General features: G+C 37.5%; 1 long non-coding RNA gene across 1 annotated transcript; it reads left to right on the forward strand.

Annotated features, from left to right (window-relative positions):
- The first annotated feature begins 11,468 nt into the window (after positions 1-11,468).
- On the forward strand, positions 11,469-18,841 carry LOC128942751 (uncharacterized). The gene is made up of 3 exons (XR_008483639.1): positions 11,469-11,535; positions 12,823-12,968; positions 18,652-18,841. It is a non-coding gene; the product is annotated as an uncharacterized LOC128942751 (long non-coding RNA).
- Positions 18,842-19,050: the final 209 nt, after the last annotated feature.

Below are 19,050 nucleotides of genomic sequence, written 5' to 3' on the forward strand. Positions count from 1 at the left end.
GAATATTTTTGCTACAATCACACCTCCATATTCTGTGAGTAATGTTTAAGTTGGTTGTTCCTTGTTTTTACATGACCTTATACCACAACAGCATAAATACAGTGAAAGTCACTGTCTGAAATGAAACAGCTTTTATACTGGGTATTTTGTTACGTATTGATGGAGGGGATAGCTGACTGTAAAAGGAAAGTGTTTTGTTTTCTGGAAGTAAAATACAGAATTTGGAGCCTAGCAACGTTGCCTGGGGAATATTTAATAATATTGCCATGCCTGCCACATACCAGGGAAATGAACCTCCCAATGATGCTTAGAAACCTGGGATCACTCCTTACCCTCCTTTTGTTTGCTGGCTTTATCTCTTTGACCCTCATTCTAGTTAGAAAACCATATTGCTTCAATCTTTTTTACAAATCATTTAAAATGGAATGAAATCAGGAGAAGGGGAATATCAGCAGAGAACAACCCACTCTCAGGAGTGGAGTCTCTTCCATTGCCAGTGCAGGGCAATTTCCATTCCATTTCCCTGGACAGCTTTATGGGGAAATAGGATGTTCTACTTCCATAGTTATCATTGCAGCAAAGGCAATGAAACACCCCCTTAAGAGGAGGTCAACAGAGTCCAGCATCAAGAGCAGGAGGTTTCAATGGAGAGGAGAGGATGAGAAAATTGAAATAAAGGATTGCTTTTGAACAACAATGCCTGTGCTTCATAGATATGACTGTCTTTCATCTAATGAAGGTACCTCATAGAAGGGAAAAATTGAGTCATAAACACAGCAGATATCTTGTGCATGTGAAATAACACAAATTTCTTGCATTCCTCTGAACAGCTATGGGCAGGAAAGGGGAATGTTTATCATAATGTTCTACTGTCAATTTTTCTTTTAAAATTTATGGAATGTTTAACATAGTCTGAGTGGTGGATACACTGGGATCAGCAGTTTGAACTGAAATATAGATGAAATCAAACTAGTATGGAGTGTCCATTTGGAAGTGTTTGGGTATGTTTATTAAGAATGCAAAAGTTGATATGGGCAAAAAGGGGATGCTTTGCAAGCAATTTTTTCTTTCAGGCATGTGGACACAGAATTAACATTACAAAAAGTAGAGAGATACATTTGTGGATGGTATTAAATAGCTGCAAAACCCATACTCCTGTTTAGAAAGGTCCATTTGCACAGTGGTTGCCGATTTCTAATTGTTATTTAAGCAGAAAATGCTGTACTTTCTCCTGTGATGGGAGCAAATTAGTGAACTGAAATGGTCTAGCTAAAATCAGAAACCAGGAGCTGAAAATATTCAGAACGATTGCAGTGTATTTTATGTTATGAATGTACCACAGAGCCCTCGGTACTTGCATTACGGTTTTAACAGCAGCTGCTACGTCTGGGTGCTGTGTAGGGTCTGCTCCCACATACCTGCAGCTCCACCAGAGCCACAGAGTGGAAGCCTGATAAGAGGACATGCATTGCTTTGTATCATAAAAGGTACTTTCTTTGTCTGGCAAACCACTCCTTTTGTATGCACATCAACCAGATGGCCATTTCAGTTTGTCTCCGGCTGTGAATCAGACAATATGGCAGAATTAAGGGAAAAGCAAAACCTTCCCCTCTGCTCCTCCTCTCTGTATATAAAATTAGAAATCAACAACCTTCAGGGAGATTTTATTTTAATGCTTCAGTCCTTCAGTAATTTAATTACTTTTGGCTTTCTAAGTCACCATGTATCACTCTCATTAAGGTGTGACCAGATAAATGCCTAAGGACCATGAGATGAGGAAAAGGGTTCAAAAATTAAGTAACAAAAGAGGTGTGAGAAGCAGTGGTTACTAAAAAAAAAAAAAAAAACAACAAAAAAGGTGTATGTATAATTTTGGTCATATGATATCAACTACATTTTACTTGGTGAGATTTTTGATGGTCATGGACAGTGACTGCAGTTATCTTCTGTGTCATACCAAGAAGTCTGGGGTCTTGTTGCAGGATTAAACACTGGAAGATTTTTGCTGGTGGTCTACACTGTGCTGGTGTTGTATCCTGCACTGGGGATCCTTCTACAAATTTTGGGGAGCCACATCACTACCTTGCAGAACCTGCAGAGACTTTGGAAAATCAATATTTTTCAGGATCAGGAGGTGTTAGGCAGCCCTCACACTGCTAACTCTGCCCACACAGGTGGGGAATGTCACGTGCTCTTGAGATATAAATCAGGTGAAAGGGAAGAAACAATGTGAGGAAAGAGGGCCAAGAGAAATATCAGTAAAACTAATTCTCAAAAAAAGACTGAAATCTGCAACAGGAGCCCTAAAATCTTTGTTGTTGGACTTCCAGCAGAGAGGCTTTCAAAAAAGGCCTTATAAGGTTTACAGAGACCTGCTGTACACAACTTGTAGCTATTTACATCATTTAAAGCCTCCTGACACATAATTTTACTTATTTGCACAAATGTGTAGGATCAAATTTGTCAATAACTAAAAACAGTCCACAAGCCACTATGCCAGAAAAAACCATTCTAGTCCCTGGTAGGAGATGGCAGCTCTATATTAAATCCTATAATTTAACTGGGCTCAATTTTGCAATTTTTCAGAAATATTCAAGAATATTCATGCTGATTTTGGCACATTTCTCAACACAAAATTATCTCCAAGTACCAGTAACTTTTGTTGCAATACTGTGATAGCCATGTGCAGTTGTGAAAAGATACATTCCTCATTGAAGCTTCTGCCCATATTTTAGCAACTGCTAAAATTACATCCATGGGTTGAGCCCTCAGTTTGACTGCTAATTCTGCCTACTAGTAACCAAGAAATAAAAATGCATTGCTCTAATGTGCAAGTGGCATAACATTCTCTTGGCTCATAGCACATCTCCAAAAATGGCCATGAAATCTTACGTAAAATTAGATCCCATGAAATAAAGAAATGGGGCACTATGAGGATTCTCTCTATAGCTAGCAAGAATTCCTATTAACTTCTATAAAACAATTTCAAATCCTGTTCTAAACCTTTAGGTAGCAAACCCTGAAACCACACTCAAGTGATGTTTAACTGTGAGGGCAGTGGAGAAGAAAACTCTTCTGTGCATCCTTCTTGGCCAGTTTGAATTTATGTCAACAGGGATAAAAAGTGTATTTCATTATTTCCTTCATGTTATTTATACCTGGTTTAGGTTTAACTTTTGCAAAGACCATACAGTATTCCATTTCCATGTACAAATATTGCAAGAAATCATGAGAGGAAAAGAGCAGTAAAAAAGATTTGAGAGCAAATAATAGCGTACCAGTCTACTCAGGAATAAGGGAATATATTATAAAGAACTCAGTTTCAAGAGAATTTGAGATGTTTTACACCTTTAATCATTTATCCTAAAGCTCTGGAAATCAGATTTCCCTCCGGTAGCTGCTATTGTAGTGGAAGTAAACATAACACCAGACAAAAAAAATTGAGACATTCTGGAGTTTTGAAATGATTCTATGAATTCTTATGCATTAGCTTTTGTTAAGGAAATGTTGTGAGAGCTAGGAGACATTACAAATATTTAGTGAGAAATAGCTTTATCCTCAGAAGTTCAAGTGTCAACTTGCTATGCAAAGGATAGTCAAGACTGAAGGAAAAATTTATAGTTGTGGTTTTAGGTAAATGAAAGTTTGTTTTTTTCCAGACTGATATGAAAAAACTGATGAAACTGGGTCTGAGCTCTGAAAAATGAGATGTGTACTGTTAAAAAAAAATTCAAACATATATCTGTTTGTGAAATCTCATGAGTTATAAAATTGTTACTAAAATATTCCACATTTTATGCTAATGAGACAAAATTATTGGGACAAAAGATTGCATGAGAGTTAGTTAAGTACTTAAAATAACTATAAAATAACTTGGCTTAGTTAGCAGTTAGTAGTGAATTGTTGGTAGCAGTTATCTTGGAGTAAAACAGAAGATATTGTGTGATGTACAATATGGAATAAACTCCCCAAGACAAGTTCCTTTTTTATCCATGACATTTTTTACCTAAATGTAGATGGGAAAAAATAAAAGAGTGGTATTCTGAATGAAAATGTTCTGACCAGATTGCTTTTTGGTTTTTCTGTGCAAGAAGTAGTAGAATTAAAATGGTACCTGGTCAATGGTACTGTGTTTTAATGGGAGAAAGAATACATTTTCCAGCATGATATCTGCATTTTGATAGTCCTGCCATTTAAGTTTGATGCACTAAGTCTCAAATGTAAGCCCAAGATCTACATATCCATCTTAATTATGACAATAAAAAGTAAGAAAATTCTTGGTTTGCTTGATAATTTAAAAAAAAAAATTTAATGTGTATTTTTAGGAAGGGAGCTGTAAATCTCAGGACAGTTCTCTTATCAGGTCAACTGTAATCTTTCTCTGAATTCTCTTCAAACCTATGGAATAAAATCCCAAAATTCAACAACAAAAAAGTAATTTTTCTTCTTTGAAATGGCATGTAATTTTTACAATAAATAAAATTTATACCCCTATATAAACAGATTGTTCAAAATTAATGTCTTCCTAACTTTCTCACAGTTTTAAATAATCAGAAGTCATAACTTATGATATATGAAGACTTGAGTGCTTTATATAATATTTTCACTCCTGAGCAGGGCTTCCAAAGATGTGTGCATAGCCTGCAGCGTGCATATATATATATATATATATATATGCACACACACATATATGTATATGTGTATATGTATAATATGTATATATATATATATATATATATATACACATACATGTGTATATGTGTATATATATATATATATATATATATACATACATACACACACACATATATATTTTGTGTGTGTGTGTGCTCTCACTAATAACTAGTGAGCCTCTGGAGACAGTTCTTGTACAGTTCTTAAGTACATGAATAACTTTAACCACATGACTCATTCTGTTGAGTGAGATACCTCATGCATTTAAAGTTTCCTCCATGCTGAAGGGATTTGATGGATCAGGGCCAAAGCAAGTAGAGTCTCTGACAATGTGGGACTAATGATGCTCTTATCGTAAGAATCATTATCCCTGGTTTTGCATGAATTTTAACAATGCAAAGAGTTTGTTATTTGTGGGAATTCTTTAAGGTTAATTTTAATTTGTTTGATTTCATTCCATTGTGCATGGCCCACTTTTATGCCTGTGTTTCCAAGGAAACAGTTGTAAAATGGAATTTGATATGATGTGTTATCAGGTTCCTTGTCAGCAAGTTCTAAGTGATAGTTATGAATTTGACAAATTAAGTTTAAAAAAAAAGATTTGAGTATTAAGATAGAGCTACATGTACAATGTTTGTTGTCATCTGAATTATGTTCTAATGCTTTAATTTGTTTGGGGACAGAAATTGTTCTGATCACTCCAAGGAGATCATAGTATTGACAGCATATATACAATATACAATGTCTACAATGCTGAAATCAATGTTTGAGACTGCTGCTGTCTTGATTCCCTTAATATAATTTCAAGAGCAAGTACCTTGAGTTAAATCAGACTACTCCATTTAAGAAGTCCTTTATCTACACTGACATCTTAAAAAAAGGAAAATGAAATCCAGTCGGGACTCATGTACCAAAATCCAAGCAGGGGCTGTATATACAATAAGTCTAAGTGGATGCTGTGCTTTGAATGGTATTTACAATCTGTTAATTGCTGTGCAAGCAGAAACAGAAATGTTTATTCAAAAACATTTGTGCAAATGTGTGTGTTTTATGGAGCAACAAACAAACTGGAGTTCTGCTCCTCAGCTTCTTTGTTATACTTACTGCAATCATAAGGGTCCCTTGAGTAAAAGCACTTGGAAAAAAGCTTTATAAAAAAACCATTGTAGATCCAAGTTTGTGATATTTTTCACAGTTATTGACCTCAGGAAAAAGATGAACAAGAAACTCCAAACATACTAAGGACTCTGGTTTTTGATGACACTTGAAAATCAAAATATTTCAGGAATAATTCATCAGTCTATTGAGAATAGCTAATTTTTAAAGCAATCTCTATGGGCCAGTTACTTTGACTGAAGCCTGAGAAATTAGGCAACACCTTGGAAAAATAGAAAGATCTTGCAAGTGATATTAAACCCATGGGTTTTAAGGAAGGAAAATAGGGATTTGTCGCCAGAGCGTATTCCAGCAGTCCTCCCTTTCTGAATAGGAACGTTATTTGGCTTAGTTTAAATTCAATCAGTATTTGTCTTTCAGGTACTTAATAGAAGTCATGTGAGGGCTTAAATCACATTTTTATTGTCTTTGGTCTGAGCATCCATGTGAGGCATGTTGGTGTTTGTGCTCTGACCTCTGCCATGGCCTGTCCTGAGGTCATGGGCTCCTGTTGGCAACATGTGGGACCTCACCAGAGCCCGGCTCTGCTCGCACTGGCAGCTGCTCTCACTTTCCCATGAAACTTAGGGCACTGGAGACAGCAATATGAGCATCTCTCCAGCATCAGGATCTAGAAAGGACATTCATTTGAACCCACAAGATCAGAAGCATTCCTGGTTCCCTACATTTAGAGGTCAAATGCAAAAACATAACAGGTTTAAGGAAAGCGATGAGGGGCAGTACTTTAATTAAAGATTTAGGAACAGGATTGTGCAGGTTATGCTAGGACTCAAAATTGGTTTTCCTCAAAGGTAGGCTACTGTCTGAGCTGACCTTTCTCCCTTGATTAAAAAGTGATGTGTAAATGGAAGTAAAAAAAAATGTAAATATATTTTTTTGAAATGCACAGACCTTCACAGCAAGGGGAATTTTTCTGTTATTTCTTGTTCTTGGTTTTATAAATTTAGGGGGTAATAGCACCAAATCCTGCGTATTTACACATGAGAAAGTTATTGCCTGCTCCTGATTCAGAATCCTTATCTCAAACTTTTATAAAGTGTGAGCCTAAGGAGGCAAAACTTAATACCAGAAAAGAAAAAAATTACTTTCCTGTAGACTCATATGTTTGAAGCTGCCAGAAATGTGGTATTTTTAATGTTCTTGAAGAGAGAGATTTCTGACCAGAGGTAAGTGAGGTGCCAGAGGTGTACTAACTTCAAACTTTGTCCTGCATGGAGAAATCACCATTCCTTGCACAGTTGCATGTGTGGGTGCAACATGTGCATACACACATGTACACACATACACACATTTTGTGCATTTTTCCTCTTTCACATTTTAAGCCTAAGACCAGTTTATGTTTTTGCATTAAAATTTTGAATTACGTTCATTTAAAATGACAGTATCTGGATTTGGTGAGGCAAGGGTGAAGTGCATGCTTTCAGTCATAGAAGAAAGCCTTTTCATTAAAAATAACTGTAGTTATATTTGTCTCAGCCTTTTCCCTTTAGTAACAGTTTAAAAGAAAGAAAAGGAAAACAATTCCTCTTGAAGACAATTGAACCTGACACAAAAGACTGTAAAAGCTTGAAAGATGGTCTGATGTGGAAATACATATTTCAACAAATTGTAAATTGTGCATTATATACTCAATGAATAATTGTGGTCTATTTACCAAATATGAATATAGACAATTGTTAATGTACTATCATGTCAGTCCATGCGACAGAGGCATTATACTGTTGATACAAAAATGCACATTGAAGAAACAGAACCAAAGAAAGAAATACTTTCTGCTGTTCAAGCATTAATAAGAGCTGTTTAGTGTTGTTAGAGAATGGAAGAAGTCATGTTCTGAGATGACTGAAACTTTTCAGATTTCTTTCCCTAAATGTATATTATAAATCATCCACATATGATGTGTTGTTATCTTGTCTGTCTCTTTTTCTAATTCTGTCTTTTGATGTCATTTAAAAATGGCTAGAGGAGTGTTTTGAAGGCTTGCAAAAAAAAAAAAAAAACAAACCACCAAAAAAGAAAACGACAAACCTGCTCTCATTTCCAAGACAAGTCTTGCTATGAAGTCTCGGAATCAGCTTGGGTGAGTTATTGCAAATCCTTTTAAGAAAATAGGAATACATGGGCTACAATAGCTCTATTTAAAACAGAAAATCTACTCTGTGTGTGTGTATGTGTGTGTGTGTGTGTGTGTGTGTGTGTGTGTGTGCAGGCAAACATGGCATTCAGGAGAGTGAAATGAAATGAGCCAGAAACTTCTCACATTTTCCTGGCATCTGTGGCGTGTCGCCATATGAGAACCATATGACTGCTGGCAGATTGGCATGTCAGCTCAAGCATGTACAACTTGACCTCACGGAGCTCTGTGTTTATCAGTTTATAACAGGAATATTGATACAATTTTAGCTGCAGTCTTTCTGTGCAAGGACACTTCATCCTTTCACAGTCCTAATTCTCCTTTGCTAAAATGACAGCACCTTGTTTTTGAAGTTGCTTTTCCACTTGGGGAAAAAAAAATCAAAGGCGGCAGAAGACAGCAGAAAGCTGTTCTGTGTGCCAGAATGATGTTTCATTCATTGTTTTGTTAACTGTGAAGTCCTTAGTGGAGTTTGTCACAGGATTGCCTGGCTGACTTGTGCTGTCTTTGAGGCTGAAAAGCACAGCAGTATTAGAAAGAGAGGAGGAAGCAAAAATCTGGAATGTTGTTAAAGCTGCAAGTTATTGCTGAAATATGTCTGCACAGAGCAGTCCCTGTGTTTATTCACTCAGAAGAAGGATAAAAGGATAGCACATAAAAATGTGTGTATGAGCAGTTTTTCACTTTGCTTTCCTGATCTCCAAATGAGTGGAATGTAAGCATACGTATATACGAAGTTGTTGCATTACGTATATATGCAATGAAATATTAGAATTGTGAGCATAATATAAAATCTGAGACAAGCAGCTCTCCATCCAGAAAGAGAAACTGGATATATGTGTAATCATAAATCTGAGTTTGCTGCAAAAATTCAGATGTCATACAAACTTATCTGGTTGTTTATGGCAGATGAGAACTGGGAACAGTGAAATTCTGTAGGTGACCTGGATTGGAGGCAGAAATAAGAAGAACAGAAAATACTCTTGACCATATGGTTTCATTTAAACTACCTTGGTCACTACCATTCCCTTCAAGAATAAGAGTATATCTTATATCCTCAAGGACTTAAACATACACTTGCACTATGACTTGCTCCACTTAACAGTGTGGAAAGATGATGTACTGAACATGCATCGCTTCACATTAGCGCCTGCAACTGCACTCACGCCATCCTTCAGAAACAGTGTTATTCATATCTGCTCAAGCTTCCTTGAAGGTTAAGCTTTAAACTGCTGTGATTTTCTAATTTTCTCTATACTGGCAACTTAATTAGAATCTCATCAGAGAATATTCTAGGACTGACATTAAAACTTCCTCACCCACTGTCTTGACGAGAAACATTATAGATACAAGTACTGCAATTCTAGTTTTTTTTGTAAGGACTGGCATGAAGGGTAGGTGGAAAAGCAGTGAAGAACACCATTAGATAATAAATTAGATAACATTCTGAAGACAAAAAAGAAAATGTAGACTAATTTTGCTCCTTCAATTAAAAAAAATCCCTAGGAACAGAAAGAAAGTGAGATCTAAAATTTCTCTTTCCTCAGAGAATGACTATAGGACTATATGGCAGACAAAGAAACATCCTGCCACATGCAACTATTTGTCTCTGTAAGACTCTGTATAACTCAAATATGCAATCTGTAGTGATCAAAATTGCCACTTCCAATCTCCTTGAGAAAATTTATCAGAAAGTCTAAAACATTTGGATGTATTTTCCAGAATTACATTCAACAGTCTTTTCATGCTGGTGGATTGGAAGAAAGACTAAAATAGAAATAAAAAAGGGAGGGAAAATGGCTCTGTTCTGCTGAAAATGGAGAGCCATTTATTTCTAGTTTGTTTTGGCAGGTGATGTTTGGCCAGCAAATCTAATATTGTGGTAAGGCCAAACGTTTTTGAGTTTACCCATCTGTAACCTCCACACAAGCTAAAAAATTTAAAAAATTCAAAGTTTCAGAATCTTTTATGCATGATGAACTCTGATTTAGTTTTCATTATCATCTGTAGTCTGAATCTCTGCTGATAGCTTGAGAAAACTTGCCATATCGAATTACCACAAAAAGATGTCCAGCCTATGGAAATGAACAATGAGCAACATCTATTTGACAATTGTCTCTTATGTTGGTTGAGATATATTCTGTCAAAAGCACCACCATAGATCAATGATGACATCTAAAGAGGCAAAGTGCATACTCAGAAAAGACTATTGAAAATAAAATATGATTACAAACTCTCATGGATGTGCCAGTTCATGAATTTATACATACATTTTCACTGTCACTCATTTATACTCAGACTTGAACGTGTTGATGTTCATAGATGGGGTAAACTCTTCTCAAAATATATATATGGGTTTGGGATAATTGACCTCTATTAGGACAAAAAAAAATTTGTAGTTTCAACCAGACTTATCATGTTTATTTTATGTATGATTTATCATTTTGAATGGCAGCAAAAGTACTTAGAGAAGTAGAAAGAATCAGAAGTGTGTTTGTCATCCATGATGGTGATATGCATGTTCAAGGAAAGGTAAATTCACTTCTGAGAATTGAGCTCATCTTAAGCCATGGGCAACAGCAATTAAATTGTCATCATCTGGAGAGAATAACATAAATCTGCACAAAACAATTTAATAGATCTTACAGTCATTATGGTATAAACTCGAATAAATGGTAGATTTATACATGAACAAGCAAAGCCTCTCGTCATTAAATAGTAGTTAGTGTAAGTGGACCAGTCAAGCTGTTTGTGCCTTTTTGTTTCTTTTCAAAGAATTGTAGTGGGGGTGCCTAAGCATATGATTCAGAAGGGAGGGAAAATCATTTACTGCAGCATGTGGACAGGTTTGAGTGAGAGCAGATTTCCATGCAGGAATGAAATATGAGCCAGGGAAAACACCCCTTTTTGAACACACTCACAAGGCCTGATTACACAGCCCACAGCTGGAGTTAATCCAGATTCCTGTTTAATTAAATAGTAGCAGGCATTCTGCTGCCTTACATCAAAATGCAAAAGGATGCAGGTGAAATACAAAATGTGACACCCACCTCTCCTCATTGCTCCTGAAAAAATATAAGATTTAAAATAAATATTTTAATGAAAATCTATTTACTGTGCAGGACAATTTTAAATGCACAGGGCAAATTCTAACTGCATAGAAAAATGTATGTGATAAAGTGATGGCTTTGTACTAGAATATTATATTTTGTTATTGAATAAACTCCCTATGAAATAATCTGTGCTATAATTTGTTGTGAGACCTATGTATCCTGGGCTTGAATTATTAATCTGTTTCTGAAATAGAATAATCCAAACTTTTTTTTTTCCTTTTATAGGAATAAGAATAAAACCTTCAGCTGAAGGATGTCCATATGAGAAATGGTCCCATTATCTACTGTGCCAGTTTAAAGCTGGGCACTTAGTGTAGTATCTATCCTTTAGCATCTATATAGCTAATTTCATTTTTTTTCACAGGTGAAAGATGAAACTTCATCAGATTTTGGGGAGCAGGAACTCCTCTATAGTGCAGGTCAAGTGAGACGTAACAGGTACCATCCAAGGTTAAAGGTGTGATAGAAGTAAACGGGTGACAACCTTCTTACAAACTTAAAATAATGTATATGTTCTACTTCTCCCTAAACAGATTTTCTTTGTTATTCTGTTAACCTATGACACCATGATACTGTTTTCATTGAGTGACAGAGGCTGTCTGATCCAAAGCCACAGATTTGGGGAAACACAAAACATGTATATTCGCTGTCATTGAAGAATACATTTTTTTCCCAGTGTATCATCTCATGTAGGAAGCAATAAAGATACATATTATGGGGTTCTGCATTTTTATAGCACCATATGATAAATATGAATAGCATCCTCAATGAAATGACAATGGCAACAACCACTACCCTCTTGGTTTTCTCCTGTCAAGCAACATAAGTGTTGAGTTGGCTTTGTTATTTGGCTGAAGTCAGCAGCAAAGAAATCTGTTGACCATGGACAGCAAAGAGGTTCTGGCTTATTGAGGAGAAAGATGACTATTGGGGTGGTAAGCAAAAAGTGGAGGTTAGAGAAGCAACATTGTCTCCACAAACACATTTGGTCCAGTCTTTAAAAAAATATTTATTTCTATACTTTTCCTCAAAAGTATAAAATGGGAGCAATAAATGAACCTGAATTGCAGATAGTTTAACAGTGATCAAAGTTAAATGTTTAATGTTGTCTTTATGTAACTCCTTATTAACTAATGTAACACCTTTCATAGATATCACTGAGCCAAACATCAGCAGGATTAAGTAAGAGTATAAAATATTTCTGTGCTTATTGAGAGCATTCAGTCACATTACATTAGAATAAATTATTTTCTAACAGTAGGAGCACTACTATCTTAAAGAAGGAGCTACAGTGACTGACTGATCATTTTGGCTAGCACATTATTTCCAGTGCAGGAGATGGCTTAATATGCATTTTTAAACCTTGCTGTGACATGTAAGAAGCCAACTAGATGGGCAATTGGTCTGATGTGGCATGGTTATTCTTGTATTCCTTATGATGGTTCTTAACTTTCTGTCTGTTTTACCATTATCCTTCTCATAATTTAGGCACATTCTTGAGCACATAAAAATAAATTCTTTATTTCAGACACTTTAGCTGCCCCTATCCCATTGCCTTCTGTGCCTCCTGTCACAGTCTGAACCCACCTCCTCTCCCTTGAGTCCCTTTGTATGTTTCTCCTTAACTTTTGGCACCTTTCAACTCTGTGAAACAACATTTAAAGATCAGCCTAAAAGATAAATTAGTAACTCATTTTCATCTTTCTCTGCAACGTAATTCCATAGGCTTGCCACTGTAACAGACTTGGCAGGGATGCAAAGAATGGCAATAAATGCAAAGTCTCCTAACATCTAGGAAACAGAGCAACAGTTCAGAGGAAGAGGACGGCTGCTCTAAATTCTGCTGAACATATCTGCAAAATCTTTCTAAGGTAGGTGCCTGTCTGTTTTCAAACCCAGCCTTCATTTGTCTCCTTTTCTTCTCTGTTTTTCGACCCCAGGGTTATATCCCTCTTCACACACCTGGAAGAGAGTCCTCAGAAGTGATGCTTTGCTTCAGGTTTCCTCTCCCAGGCAGCTCCTGGGGGCCAGGGTGCAGCTGGCCTCAGCTTGCACTCCCCCACTGCTCCTGGCTCCCATTCCACCTCCCTGATGTTCCTGGCGATGGAGCAGTGTTGGAAACAGCCTTCTGGGCACTGTGCTCTGGGCAGTGCATGCTGGGATACAAAGCACAGGTAAATCATGCGCTCTATAAAATGAAACATTTCGATCCAGGAGTGGAGGGACATCATCTCCATTTTCTTGCCAGCCACATCACAGCCTGTGCAATGCATTTACTTTATGACATTTCAAAAGGACAAGGATCTGCCATCACAGCTGCTTCATCTGTATGCATTTTGTGTGTGTTCCATACATGCCTAGCATGTCTGCAGGGCTCCCAAGAAACCCTACAGGGCTCCCATGCTGGGATCATCCCCCCTGTGAGATGGTGGAGTTTTCTGGCATGAGGATGCAGATCATATCCCTCCTGCAGGAAGGCAGAAGAGGCAGGGATGCCCCAGACTGGTAAGGATGCTGTCCCATAGCTCAGTCCTATAATATCCTGGTGCTACTGGGAGCACCCTGTCTAGTTTGTGTTTTCTCATTGCATCATAATTGTTTTATATTTAGGTTTTGTCCTCTCTCTCTGCTTTTTTTTTTTCTTGCTTCTTCAGACTATATTTGACCATCTTTACCTCTCTCTGTGTATTACTCCTACTTGTTTCTTTTTCCTGCAATGGTCTTATTTTTCCAGATCTTTATAGCCACATTTCTGCCCAAAGCAGAGAACATAATTTTTAAGGGAAACAAGCACTAACTTGAAACCTAGTTTCTGTTTTTTTCAAAATGGACTTTCCACTTCTAATGGCAATTTCCCTACTTTGCTCAAATCCAGTATTAAAAAATTGTTGGAAACATTAGCCAAACAGGATGAAAAAGAAATATTTTAATAAAATGTCATTTGGCTTTTGAATGACAGAGCAAGGCTGTGTGTATGATATACTATTAAAAGCCCTAAACACCGGTATATTATGCAAAAAAGTAGCAGCTATTCTTTCTGAAGGTGCCATTTATCAGCATCTGAGGAGGTTATTTAAGTGAGTAGTTTAACAAACATGAACTAAATTGTAATGTTTATCAGCTGTCCTGTTTAACTCTAAATAACATAGAAGAAGATGGCTGTTAAAAATGAAATGGGCATCTATCAATAAACGTTGCCAGTTTACACCAGAGGTGATATATAGCCCTGTAGAAACAATGCATGTGAGAAGTGCTGCTGGGGGTCACTTTACCAGGCAAAGGAGAGAGGCTGAATCATACACCTTGGGCAGGCACAGACAAGCACTCTGTCATTTTAATAATGCTCTCATTGCAGAAAGTTTCACCAGTTATGGCCATGATGCTTAATTGCCCTCATTTATCTCCCTAATAAGTGATGTCACTGAGTTAGAGCTGTTGAACATATACAACTGGCAAGTCAGTGAGTAAACCTGCTGTCCACACCTACTGAGGAGAGTGGGGGGATAAATGGGAGTAAGAAATGCAGCAAGGCCTTAAAACTGTACAGAGTGAAATTTAGAACAGCAAACCAGAAATTCAATTGTCTTATTTCTCTACTTGTCTGAGACCATCCACATTTATTGAGAACTTAAAAGATGAAAATACATACACAGAAACCCCAAATTCTCTAAGTATAGAAGCAAACCCATTTGTACTGACAGCTTGAGAGTTTAGGGGGTGACAGCTCTCCTTTGGTCCCGCTGCATCTTCATATAGGTAGAAATAGCTGCAAGTCTGCACAGTGGCTCTGTCACTCTGCGTAGAAAAAAAAATGCTTTCAGCTCCTTATTTTCATTCCTAGCAAGGCTTTAGTTTTGAATGATGCAGATGAATGAAAGCAATAAAAAGAAAAAAGCAAACAAAAAGCCCCCCAAATGGCTTTACTCAAGGCGAGTGAACAAATAGAGAAAAAGCCCAAATACATTCTTAGCAGTGAGTCTGCGTTATCTCCATAGGGTACAAATCACTGCCATTTCCAAGTCTTTATCTCCCTTGCAGAGGTTACCACCTGCTGCATTTCCAGGAGGTCTGGATGGTGTTGCCTGGCCTGGCCAGGGGCCGTCAGTACTGCTGTGCTTGGGCAGGATGATCTGTGAGCATGCAGGAAATGTGTCCAAGGTGGCTGCAGTTTTGCTTGTTTGCTTGCTTGCTCTCCTGTATTTCTAGCTGAGGAAGCTTTCTCTGAAAGGAGTCTGTTCTGACAGAGCTCAGCTTTTGAGGCCAGTCTGGAGTTTCTTCTCATCTCAGATCTGCCCCTTAATGGGGGAAAATGTGAGAGGGCTGTTAATATCCTTCTTAGAAATCCTCTTTTTCCAGTCTCAGGAATTAAATGGCTGGAGTTTGACAATTACGAAAAGTTGCTTAGTCTCTGTTAACCTCTGTGTCTACAAGGGCAGAGAGCAGCAGGACTTTACAAGTCTGAGCAGGCTAAAAGTGGTCATGCAAGATGATGGGAGTCTTGGGGCATCCTGTGCTGCTTCATGCAGGAAATTAGGTGATTATTGGAAATAACTTCCTGGGAATTGCTAGGAAAGCATAAAGGGAGTGAGGGAGACTGAGAGTGACTAGAGAAACGCCCAGGGGCTTCTGCAGGGCCAGAATTAGGTAAGAGCCCATGTGAGAAAATGAGAGGTAGAGCAGGGGAGGACCAATGACCTGCAGCAAAGCCAGTCTCCTCAGGCTGCTCCTTTCTCAGAACAGTTTGTTTCTCTTTCTATTATTCCATCCTTTTCCAAACTGGAGAAAATGATTTTTAAAAAGGCTTCCTGTTTATGGCATGGCTTTAGATTTTTTTTAAGGTCTTGCACCTCTATGTGGAGCACTGAAACTGCCTGTGGGCAGATAGCTTGCCACCGCAGCGCCGAGAGACTTCCTCAGCGGAGTTCACAACTGTGGCTAACAGTTTGGGTGGTTCTACTAAAAATACATTACACCTGGAGATACTTGATGACTCTTTTCCCAGAGCTGATGAAAATTACTGTTACTTTTTTGAAGGGAATTTTCAGGAAGTGTTAAACGTATCTATAATGAGAGGAGTTGGCTTTAAACGTAATATTCACCACAGCTTTGAACTGTTGGTAAATCCAGTTTGTTTCCTACAATATCCCCACATTTCTTTATGGAAATAACTTCACACTGTTGGAATCTGTGAGAAGGAAGGTGATATGGGTCATGAAATTATACCAGATTTTAATTTCTACTGTATGAAATTCATAGCGTGCAGGATCTCAAACAGCAGCTACCAAGTTAGATTGTATTCTTAATATAGATTCTCAAACCCTTTTATGATTAAATGTTGACTTTTCCTACATGAAAGCACAAAAGGTTGATGCTGTGTGGGAAGTTCAAGGTACACAGATTACAGGGTGTAAAAATAAGGATAAAAAGGATTTTTTTTTTTAAATTTTAGAGTCCCTTTAAAATGTTGGAAAAATGTTCCAGGCCATTTCAAAACCAGTGTTTTTGAAATGTTGTTAGCATGATGAACTATTGCAAAAATTGTGGGATAAAACTTTTGTTTTCACTGGTGTTAAACAAAATTTTAAACTAAGAACTAATTATTACAAACCCACTAACTCAAATTTGTGTTTAAAAATGATGAAGAAAAATACTTCTGTTTGCTCCAGTATACCTTTAAAGCATTTTAATATTCCTAAATGAACAATTTGGTAAAAAAAATGCAGTTAACAAAATATTGGAATTTTACTGACACAAATTTGTAAGACTTTCCCACAGCTGTCTGTGGTAGGGGCGGGCATTTGGTCTGTGATGGGCTAGGGATTTACTAGGATCAGAAGACTGCAGTAAAAGTGGGAAATAGACACAGGAAAGAAAAAAACCACCTCTACTGCACAAGTCAGAAAGTAGTGGAAAATGGAAATGCCATGAATATAGACTTGGGGCATTGACCAGCTCCCTAGGAAGCCTTTTCCAATGTCTGACCACCCTCTCAGCAAAGAAATGCCTCCAGTGTCCAGTCTGACCCTCCCCATGTGCAGCTTTGAACCATTCCCATGTGTTCTCTCACTGAAAAAAGGGATCCACACCCCGCTCTTCACTTCCCTTCCTCAGGAAGCTGGACAGAGCCACCCCTCAGCCTCCTTTTGTCCTCCAAAGCAGAAAAACCCAAAGTCTCAACTGCTCCTCACAGCCTTTCAACCCTCACACCAGCTTGGCTGACCTCCTCTGGGCTCGTTCAAGAACCTTTACGTCCTTCTTAAATTATGGAGCCCAGAACTCCAGAAAATATTCAAGGTTTCTCATGTCTGTGCCTTTTGGAGGTTTTTCTTACTCAATTTATAGATATTATAAAGTAATAAAGGAGCAAATTTTTAATAAGCTGTGAACTAAGTATAGTCTTGCAACACAAAATATCAAGGTATATTTTAAACTAAAGGACCTTTAAGAAACCAATAGGGTTTATTTGCTGAGTTTCAGTGAAGTTGCTCTTGATGCCTAAGTAAACATCACGCAGCAATATTAGTATAACCAAGGACGGTATTATTTGAATCAAAATATAGATATATACCAAACGAAATGATTCAAAGAAAGCTGCTTTGGGTGATATCAGGGTAATGATGTTGTAAAACATTATTCCTGACTGGTAACCTTATCTTTCACACCCTTTGCAAGATATCTAAGTTGCCATATTAAGACAGTTTTAAAAATAAATAATTTCTTCTACTTCCTGAATTGAAGGGCTTTTCATCAGAACATAAATTCAGTATAAAAAATTAAAAAAACTTTGCAATTTTTCTGCAAAATTAAACACTGCTATCTGAACCATTGAGAGAAATATATTTACATATTTCAGGCTAAAGATCTTTTGTAAATGTTTAGTTACCACATTCAAACCTTTCAACACTTCCCCCGAAATCACATTATTCTCATGAAGACTACAACAAGAAGTCAAAGAATAAAATGTAAAAAGCTTCACTTCAGTAATATGAAGGTTGTGAAAAGAGCTGACAGCATCCAGGAAGCTCAAAGTTACAGCTGACAGCCTGTCCTTAACTCATGCTGTGTGAAAAAAGCAAATGGCACTAATGCATATTAGCTGAGCCCAGAGTTTGAACCCCATAGCCCATCCCTCCTTCTCTATTTGAGTTATGGGAGCTGTTGCTTTGAGGTCTGATTTTCAAACTTGGCTTCAGTGTTGCTGTTAGAATGCATGTGTGGCACTTAAACACAACATAAATCTTTGCTCAAAGGCTCTGTTTTGTCCAGGCACCTGCCACTGCAGCAGCCAGCATGCAAGGTGTTAGTTACAAACATCAATGTGTTTCTGCAGGCTTTGAAGACTTCAGCAAAGGCACAACAGCTTGCTGTACACCTCTTCAGAAAACATTTGTTTGACATGCCTTCTACCTTTTACCCTGGCTATGGTTTATTGGCCTTGTATGTGTCTCTGACTTGTGATGCTCAATAAGGGTGAATTTAACAAGTGCACCATGTATATTTACAACCTCTGTGGAAAGCAGAGATGATCCATCTGTGAAATCTGTTCCTTTCTAGGAGCTGGTTAACATCTGGGACACAGAACTCTTCCTACTGTGGCTCCATTCCCAAACTCAGCACTGGTGAATCTGGTTGGAGGAAATAACTGCATTTCACCATGCCATGTAGCCAGCACAAAGGAAGCAGGACAGACTTCACTCATGACTTAGGAATTTTTAGTGTAGAAACAGGTTCCTTGAAAACTGAGTAAAGCAGCTTTTGCTAGTCCACAGCCTGAGAAATCTTTCTTGCCCTTCCTAATATACCAACAAGAATGCTTTCAGCTACAACAGAAACACTTTCTCAACCTGTTTAAGTCCTGCTATACCTTTTAAAAATAGAGCTTAAGACTAGACAAGATGGACAAAAGTCTGTGTCTATCTTCTAGAATTTCCTTTTTCCAAAGCAGTGATCAAA

The sequence above is a fragment of the Melozone crissalis genome, unplaced genomic scaffold (assembly GCF_028551555.1).
Source record: "Melozone crissalis strain CALT ecotype California unplaced genomic scaffold, PUWL_Pcris_2 ptg000042l_1, whole genome shotgun sequence".
NCBI classification, from domain to species: Eukaryota; Metazoa; Chordata; class Aves; order Passeriformes; family Passerellidae; genus Melozone; species Melozone crissalis.